Here is a 5,986-nt window from a genome sequence, read left to right as displayed (position 1 = left end):
TGTGACAACCAAAATGTGTGTAGACATTGCCAAATATTGCCTAAGAGGTAAAGTCACCTCTATTTGAGAACTACTGGCTTACAGAAAGAAATATTTCCTTAAAGAAATAAGTTAGTTCAAGAAATTGACCTTGGGAGAAAGGTCAATGATGGGGCAGGATTGCAAACATGCAGATGGGATCAAAGGCACCTATGTGGGAACTTATTTTGGAAGGAAAAAGGGGCAATTATAGAAGGGAAAGAATGGGAGCAGAGGTGAAGAGATTTTGAGAAAGACAAGAGGCAGGTTGACAAATTGCCTTATTTTAGAAAAGCACAGAGGGGACCCAGGTGGAAATCAGGAGTTGAAATTGGAAAATGTCAATAGCCCATGCTATAAGAGGGAAGTGAACAAAGTGTCAAATGAATCGTGGCTTTATGAGAACACTGAGGATCTATGTACAGAAGAATTCAATCAGAAAGGTCATACGGCTTCCTTCTGGAATACTCAGCCCATCGAAATTATTATGTGACTTCCTCCAGGAGAATTCATCTCCAGAAGTGACAGCTGAAAGAACAGATTTTGGTGTTCACCAAAAGGTGGGAATCAGCAAAGCCCACAAGCTAGAAAATCAAAGGAGAAATTATTTCTGTGATGCTATTAAGAACATTAATTATAATGACTTACAGTAAAAGTAGCAAAGCTCTGGTAGATACTAGAGGATTGGGAAATAAGAGAGGGAAGGGATTTTTGGTTTGTTTGTTTTCCTAAGTCAACAAATCTTTATTAAAACCCACAGTTACTAGGAGGTGGCCATGATGCTGGATGCGCTTTCTTTTTTTTTGAGAAGGAATCTTGCTCTGTCACCAGGCTAGAGTGCCGTGGCCTCATCTCAGCTCACTGCAACCTCCCTCCGCCTTCCGCCTTCTGCCTTCCGCCTTCTGGGTTCAAGTGATTCTCCTGCCTCAGCCTCCCAAGTAGCTGGAATTACAGGCGTGTGCCACCACACCCAGCTAATTTTTGTATTTTTTAGTGGATACAGGGTTTCACCATGTTGGCCAGGATAGTCTCGATCTTTTGACCTGGTGATCCACCCGCCTTGGCCTCCCAAAGTGCTGGGGTCACAGGCATGAACCACCATGCCCAGTCAGGATGCACTTTCAAAGTTGATCTTCTCCACAATGTTCTTGGGCTTCAGGCTTTCTTCTTGGCTACAGATGAAGATCTGCCCTGACTCATCGGTGCTTCAGCCATATTTTCTCATCCATATCTTCAGCTGGCTGGCTGTCAAATCCCTGAGCATCTCAGCCAGCAGCCAGCAGTAAGTGTGCCAGTTGAATGATATCCATGACATGGCAGACAGATTTTCTAACAGCCTTCAAAGCCAGTTATACCTTCCAAAAGGGTCATGTTTTCATCCAGGGTTTGCCAGAAGGCCTGGAAGTGTCAAGTCTCCAGCAGATCCTCCAGGTACAAAATCTGTTGGATTGGCTACTTTTCTTGATGTGCTTGGATGAACATGGGCTTGCACAGGGTGAAGTTGGTGAGGCATGGGTTGGTGAGAGCCTTCAGTGAGATCTGGGTGGTGACTGTGGTCTGAAAGAAGGCTAGGTTGAACTAGTTACAACTTCAGGACAGTGAAGTTGGCTTCTAGATAGGCATTCTCCTTGACCTGAATCTCCACATAGCTCCCCAGGGTGGCCAGGTTCTCAGAATTATAGCCGTGGATATTGTTAAGCAGCTTGCCCACATTCACTCTCATCTGCTAAAACATCACTATGACTATGGTCACCTTCCACAGCCAGGGCTGGAACAGGGAAGTTTTTTAACGAGAGAGAACAGGTTCTGTAAGAGTGACAATAGGAAAGAAGAATGGAAGTAGTGGTTCAAGAGCAGAGTTTCAAACCCAGGTGTCTTCACTTACCAGGTGTAATAAAGAGTCTAGAGAGGTTGTTGGAAAGTGAGGAGGGTGACAAAATTATAGATTTAACATATTGAAAAAGTCATAAACACATATACTAAAATAACCAAAGAAAATATTAAGGAAAGATGTATAGAAAAATACAAATGATGTTAATAAAAATAAGGCTCTTAAAAAAAAAACTTTTAAACTTTTACAGTGTTAACTATGTTGACTTTTAAAAGAAAGAACTTTATAATCCATCATCTGTATCCAAAAATACTAAATCAAAATGTTCTATAAAGTGCCCACAAAATAAACTACTCAAACTTTAAATATGCTTAACAATTTTTCTTCAAAATTGGCTTCCTTTTCATTTCTCATTAGGAGCCGAAATCCTGCCAATGTTGAAATGTATAGTTTTACCTATTTTTAGTTAAATTAAAGTTTAAATACATTTTCATGATTTTTTTCTTTATGTTCCCATGTAAAAAGATCTTGGGCAACCTATTCAAGGTTCTCCCAAACAGGTTAGAATTTTGTTCAAATAAGAAAAAGTTAACCTCACTGCCATTCTTTGATTAATGGAAGAATTAATTTTTTACATATTTTTGATTCCTTTTATCATAAAGAAGGTACAGTGTGAGGAAAATAGCATTTAAATTACTTTTATAAACTGATTTATTTACCTTTAAGTTAAATTACCTTGTCTTTTAACTGCTTCTCATGCAGCATTTTAAGACAAATTCAGGTAAGACATAGCTATATAGTAGAGGAAAGTGCAGACCTCTAAAACTAGGCAGGTAGGAAGGAGCTGGTATGTTATTTTTGTTTTAAGCATTTCCATAAGTGACCACTAAATCAGGATTTCTCACTCTGATAAATAATTTTCAATTTTTACTTTCTATAGTTTATGTTAGAAAAACAAAATCTATTGAATACGCTTTTTTAAGCTACACATTCTCCTCTCCTTATTCTGATTCTTCATTTTACCCTTCTATCAATGCCACACCTTAAGACTTGCCACGTTAATCCAATCTTTTGGAGTATTTTCTATTTTCTCAGTTTTTATAAATACCAATCAATCACTAACGAGTTAGAAGTCGAAACTACTTTGGCCGGGCGCGGTGGCTCAAGCCTGTAATCCCAGCACTTTGGGAGGCCGAGGCGGGCGGATCACAAGGTCAGGAGATCGCGACCATCCTGGCTAACATGATGAAACCCCGTCTCTACTAAAAAATACAAAAAACTAGCCGGGTGAGGTGGCGGGCGCCTGTAGTCCCAGCTACTCGGGAGGCTGAGGCAGGAGAATGGCGTGAACCCAGGAGGTGGAGCTTGCATTGAGCTGAGATCTGGCCAGTGCACTCCAGCTTGGGTGACAGAGCGAGACTCCGTCTCAAAAAAAAAAAAAAAAAAAAAAAGAAGTCATTGTGAGTTCATTCAAACTATTGATATAGCCAAAGTACAGACACCAAAGCAAATCATCTTAACTGACTCACAACGTTTACTAAAGCTAAACAAATGTTTATAATGCAGAAATTTCACTTAAAGGTATATATTCATGATAAATGAGTATCTATGTCCACAAACATCCATGTTCAAAGCTGTTCATATCAGCATTATTCAGCATGTCCAAAAACTGGGAAGAATCTAAATGTTCCTTAATAGGAAAAAAGATAATGGAATATTGTGCTGAAATAAAAAGAACTAATTACAAACAAATTTGATAATGTGACTAGATACAAGGTAAATGCTTTTAAAAATCAATAGTACTTTCAAATAATAGCAATGAACAATCCAAAAATGAAATTAAGAAAACAATCCCATTTGAAATAACAGCAAAAGGAATAAAACAAAATACCAAGGTATAAATATAGCAAAGGAAATGCAAGGCATATACAGTGAAAATGATAAAACATTGTTAAAGGAAATGAAATACGACCCAAATAAGTGGAAAGATGGCCCACATTCACAGATCAGAAGACTTAACATTGTTAAGAAGTAAATACTCCCAAAATTGATCTGCAGATTCAATGCAAACCCTATTAAAGTTCTAGCTGCCCTTTTTTGAAAACATTGATAGTTTGATGTTATCATTCATATGGAAATAAGAGACCCAGACTAGCTAAAACTATCTCAACAAAGAACAAAGTTGAAGAACGTGCATTTCCTGATTTCAAAACCTACTACAAAGCTATAGTAATCAAGACAGCGTTGTACTGGCATAAAAAGAAAAGATATAAAAATCAATGGAATAGAATTGAGAGATCAGAGATAAACCTTCACATTTTACGGTCAATTGATTTTCAATAAGGGTGCCATGATAATTCAATGGGAAAAAAATTATCTTTCCAGTAATCGTTGTCTGTAAATTTTGTTATCTACATGTAAAAGAAAATGTGGACCTCTACTTCACCTCTTACACCAAAGCTAACGCAAAACAGATCATATATATAAATCTAGTACCTAAAACTACAAAACTCCTAGAAGAAAATATCAGAGTAAATCTTTGTGACCTTGGTAAAGATTTAAATGAATATTTCTTCAAAGAAGCTATACAAATAGGCAATAATAAACACATGGAAGAATGCTCAACATCATTAGTCATTAGGGAACTATAAATCGAAATCCAATGAGCTATCATATCACTTCATACCCTTCATACTCCATACCAAATAAGATGGACTATAGCTAGTATTGGTGAGGATTTGGAGAACCTGAAGCTCTTGTAAATTGCTACTGTGAATGTACAATGGTGAAATCACTGTAGAAAACAGTTTGACAGTTCCTAAAAATGTTAAATATAGATAATAACCCATTGGTTGCACTCCTAGGTATACAGCCAACAAAATTAGAACATATTTCCACACAAAAGTTTCTACAAGAATGTGCATAGCAACATAATTTATAATAGCCAAAAAGTAGAAACGACTCAAATGTCCACCAACTGATAAATGTATAAATAAAACATGATATATTCATAAAATGAAATATTATTCAGCAATAGAAAAGAATGAAATACTGATGCATGCTACAAAAAGGATAAACCTTAAAAGCATTGTGCTAAGTGAAAGAAGCCAGTCGCAAAGGACCACATATTATGATTCAATTTATGTGAAATATCCAGAACAGGCAAGTCCATATAGAGACAGAAAGTAGGTTAGTGGTTACTTGGAGCTAGAGCAGATTTGAAGATCAGAGGGCATATAGGCAGGAATGGGGAGCCACTGCTAATTTGACAATTTGAGATTTATGTGGGGATTTAAAAATTATATTTTGGTGATAATTGCACAACTGAATACACTAGAAATTGCTGAACTGTGTACTTTCATGTGTGAATTTTATGGTATCTGAAATAGGTGTCAATAAAGCTGCTTTAAAAAAAAAAGAACCAACTAATGAAACATACAACATCATGATAATATGATAGCTGCCTTAAAGTTGTCTCAGAAGAAAATGCGTATGAATATGTTTGATAAGTTGCAAATATTAGTATATTCATTATAACTACATGGAGAATGCAAAATTCACATATTTTTCAAGTGAATATATTTGGGATTTTCTTTCTTTTTTTCTTTAAGACAGGGTCTCACTCTGCCATCCAGGCTGGAGTGCAGTGGTGTGATCATGGTTCACAGCAGCCTTGAAACTCTGGGCTCAAGCGATCCTCTCACCTCAGCCTGGCAAGTAGCTAGGACCACAGGCACGTACCACCATACCTGGCTAAATTTTTTAATTTTCATTTTGTAGAGATGAGGACTCCCTATTTTGCCCAGGCTGGTCTTGAACTCCTGGGCTCAAGCAATCCTCCTACCTCGGCCTCCCAAAGTGCTGGGATTACAAGCGTGAGCCACTGTGCCTGGCTTCAAATTTTCCTAATTTAGATATCTAGCATAATCACTCTTACTAAATTATGCTTTGTGCTAATGTAGTTGGACTAGGGGAAGGATGTCGAAGAAATAGTCAAGTGGAACTGGTGGTTATGTTTTTTGTAACAATATTTTTTGCTACATTTCCCAACAAAGATCTCCTCATGAAGATCCGCAGGAGAACTTTCTGTATTTTTATATCACTAAATCTCTGGCGATTTTTTTAATTTACGGAAAC

At 37.3% G+C, this 5,986-nt stretch overlaps 1 pseudogene; it reads right to left on the bottom strand.

Annotated features, from left to right (window-relative positions):
• Positions 1-781: 781 nt before the first annotated feature.
• Positions 782-2,614, bottom strand: LOC117078840 (annotated as a pseudogene).
• Positions 2,615-5,986: the final 3,372 nt, after the last annotated feature.

Source organism: Trachypithecus francoisi, unplaced genomic scaffold, assembly GCF_009764315.1.
Source record: "Trachypithecus francoisi isolate TF-2019V2 unplaced genomic scaffold, Tfra_2.0 Lachesis_group0, whole genome shotgun sequence".
NCBI lineage: Eukaryota > Metazoa > Chordata > Mammalia > Primates > Cercopithecidae > Trachypithecus > Trachypithecus francoisi.
This window is presented reverse-complemented; position numbering and strand designations above follow the sequence as displayed.